This window comes from Neolamprologus multifasciatus, chromosome 8 (assembly GCF_963576455.1).
Source record: "Neolamprologus multifasciatus chromosome 8, fNeoMul1.2, whole genome shotgun sequence".
Lineage (NCBI taxonomy): Eukaryota > Metazoa > Chordata > Actinopteri > Cichliformes > Cichlidae > Neolamprologus > Neolamprologus multifasciatus.
This window is the reverse complement of record NC_140446.1, coordinates 3,984,198-3,988,331: the sequence shown is the minus strand read 5'-3', so window position 1 is coordinate 3,988,331 and position 4,134 is coordinate 3,984,198.

The following is a 4,134-nucleotide window of genomic DNA, read 5'->3' as shown; positions in this document are numbered from 1 at the left end:
CAATTTTAGTGGTTTTGATGTTAAAATGTTTCCATGTGGAAATGTTTCCACAGCTAAATGCTTTTGCTTGGAAAACAGTAGTTACTGGATGTAACTCCAGTTCTATGAGGTTTTTGGAGCTCCCTAACAGGCTTCACATTGAGTTTCTGTGGCCACACTTTTTCTGCACCCCTGTCTGAGACCACTATGACACTGGCTTATTTTTATGGAACTATTGCTGATTATAATCTGACACTGTCATTTATTTTTGATGTTTTTCCACCTTTGTGTTGCTAAATTTCCAGCAAAGTGGAAACTTACTGGAAACTTGAGGCACAGTCATATTTCTTGCCCATTAAAATGGCTTTAAGTATTGATTCTCATAAGAAGATTTACCTGCTAAGTTTGTTTCCGCAGCCACTGGATGTGCTTTTCCATTTCATACAAGTAATAAAAATTTGACTTTTAAATTTATTTACATTCAAACCAGTAAATTAGCCGATTTAGACGAATCTGGCTTCTTTAGCCTCTGCTGTTGCAGAGAAAGGAGTCAGGTAAGGCAGAAGACGTTAGTCTGAGGGAGTTGGACTTGTCATGTGTTTTCCAACTCATCCCAAAGTCTGAAAAAGAGACCACTTCCTGGAAAACCTTGTGCAATACCGCCCAAGCTGAGGGTGCATGAATGCCAACCTTTCAAAAGCTGTGAGTCAAGATGGCACTACTCTGAGACAGCCAGCTCGCAGCATGAAAGCCATGAGAGCAAAGGACACTAATGGCTAAACAGCTCCGAATGCACAGACCCACATCTGAACAGGACTTTATTTACTTCTGTAATCTGGCAAAATAGGTTTCAATACCTCACAAATACTGCCAAGTGTCAGCATCAGGGGTACAGTACTACAGGGGGACAAGGCAAATTAACTTATTATGGTTTACAGAGTTTAAATTGGAAAAACTTCATACAATCTCTTTATTTAAAATAAGCAAATGTCTGTGGTCATCTGGAGTTTCTTTTACTTGTTTATGTAAGATTTAGAAACAATAGATCTGAGGCTATGTTGCATTTCTGCACAGTTACAATAATACTGGCAAAACAAATCTGCACATGATCACTGACCGGGAGTCATTAAAACACAGCAGGAGCCTCAGCCGGTCACAAGTATCTAAATCCAAACATGACATCAGTAAAATAATGATCACAGCTCTGCTGAGAGGATTTAAAGTAAAGCAGGCCTGTGAATCTGTGCTGCTCAGTTCAGAAGTGTTTGTAGTTTGTTTACATAGATAACGCAGTATAAGTACACACCAAAGACCAGCAGACACTGAGTTTAATGCTGTCACGATTAAACAGGCAGGACTTAAATGCAAGAATGATGCAATAAACTGAGATTATTTACAGCTAGACACCAAGTGATATTTATATGCAGTGATGGGGGGAAGAGGGCTCAGAGAATCCAGTGAATCCGGGAAAGGGAACACACATCCAAGCTCCTCTTCACACAACCTGTGACTCACACATCCAAAATCTCACTCCAAGCAGGTTCTGCACAAGGACAGGAAACACACAGAAAACCAAGATAGCACGATGATGGACACGGGACTCACGAGGAGAGTTGGGGCTCCGCTTTATTTATTGGTTTATTACTTGGTGTTACCATAAACCACCACCTTTCATGGTCTCAGCACATCAACTCTGTTATTAAGAAAATGGGACAGGGCATAGCTATAGCTAGGAAATGCTCCTTTTATATTACTTCTTCAATTATGAAAGATGTCATTAATGCACTAGTATTATCTCATCTAGAGTACTGCTCAATCGTTTGGTCAGCAGCTAATAAGACAGATCTGAACAGACTTCAGTTAGTCCAAAATAGGGCGGCCAGATTAGTGTGCCAGATTAGTGTCTAGCTAGCTAGCTAGATAGATAGCTAACTAGCTAGCTAGCTAGCTAACTAGCTAGCTAGCTAGCTAGCTAGATAGATAGATAGATAGATCTGGCTCAAGAATCTTAAAAACTACTATTCTTTGGTCGTCATAAGAGCTGGAGAAATAGTTTAGAACCTTTCCTTTATTAAAAGTAGCAAGAAAACACAGATAAACACAGGTACACCCAAGTGAATTCTCAGATACTAACTGATACAGCGTATGCATCTGTTCATATTGTCCATTTTTTTAAACCACATATGGCTGGAGTTCCCCTCTCCATCACTAAAAACTTCTTTACACTGCACTCCAACTCCTCTACATCACACATGTTGCCTGAGGTGGCTTGCAAGAGAAAACACATCTGTCAAAACAAATCAGAGTGATTGTTTCTTTGCTAATGCTAGCACCACACAAGACACAGATCGTTTCTGATCACAGAGCAGTAAAGGCAAAGCCTTGGACAGTTTATCCGGCATGCTGCTCTCAATTAAGGTTCTACGGATGTAAATGGAATCAGAAGCGAGCGGAGTTAATCCAGCTTCCAGAGACAATAGCCAACTGTGGCCACAAGATGGCAGTAATTTAAACAATTGTGCAAACAAGCTAGAAGCTTAATGACAGTGCAGTCCTTGCATGTAAGGCGAGAGATTGCTTCAACTTTGGTCTTAATTAATGTCTGCTTTTTACACTCCATGGGGCAAGCCTGCCTACACACACACACACACACACACACACACACACATGCATAGATACAGTGTAATTAAGGGCACAGGTGAGGTCAGAAAACAAGAGAAAGCAATTATAAGCAGGAGAAATACTCACAGAGAAACTGTCTTGCCCTTCCCCACAAAGGATTAGGTGGGAAGTAAAACTGAACACAAAAAATGCATAAGAAATAACCAACTCAGAATATAAGCTAGGACTAAATAAAGACCAAGGGCTCTAATATTTATGGAGTTTAGAGGCTTTTCTACTTTAGGCCTAATTGGCAATTAGAACAAACCAAAAAAACCCCAAAAAGAATCAAAATAATAACAAAAAAACTAAACAGAAACCCATAATACACCATAGTAACCATAATACACGAAGTTAATAAATGAAGAAACTTGAGATTTACGTGCAGATTGGCAGGAAGTATCAAACAAGCTGGAGAATTCAGCTGGTCATCTCTCTGTGGACTTTAACTCAAAGGTTCAAGCCCAGAAAAACGTATATTATATCATTTTATAATCATAATGTAAGAACCTCCAGGTGCTACTGATTTAGCAGTGTCTCGCTTTAACAGATAACCCATCTCTGATGCTTCATACGATGATCCACTCCACCCCCTCTTCCTTTCAGCCTTTTTATGTGGCAGGTCTAATCTGCAGCACTGGAGGGCTGGTGCAGCTCGTTTTCACATCGGTGACACTGATGTGCCAAAAGCCCTCAGAGCCTCCCTGAGATACCGTTTTTGATTTAGGTTTGACTTTTGCATACACCATTTTTTTGTTACAACACACTCATTTATATGACTAATTCTGCTGACTACAGACACCACAGTTAGCTTGAGTTCTTTCCTCGTTTATTTATTTAATTTAAAATAAATAGTCTTGTGTAAATCTCCCTTTTTTAAAGGCCTTGTGACTATTTGTTCACCTGTAGCGGGAAATCCAGCTTGTTTGCACACTCTCCTGGTATAAGTTCCTACATAAGCCCTCTGACTCCCTGTTGGCTTCTTGGTCAGACCGACTGACTGAGAGAGAGAGTCTCTCTCTCCCTTCGGGTTTGCAGTATATCGAGTGGAGCAGAGCTTCATAGTTACCACTTCATCAAACATGAAGCCTTTTCAAGCACATGCCAGAGCTGTCAGTGTCTCCACGCTTTAAGCAAGACTTGTGTTTACTGTTCTGCATTTTCTTTATTAAACTCATTTTGACCCTCCAGACCTGCTCAGACCTGTATCTCCCCTGCTTTCCACTCCTGTTGGTACATTCCCTCAGCTTCTTTGCTACAAAACAACAGCCTGCCAAACTACCCGCTCTCTTTCTTATTCCCAGGGCGTCAATTAATGCTGTTTTGTCAAAGCTGCTGGCGTGTCTCTGTTACGCAGCAGTTAGTGGTGCATTAGGGCATCACAGTCCGTTCATCTGGGTGTTTATTTCACACAAGAGATTGCCTCGCTTCACAGCACTGGATACTTGATGCACAATCCACTAGACAGTGATGATAGATGATTGACAGGTGTAG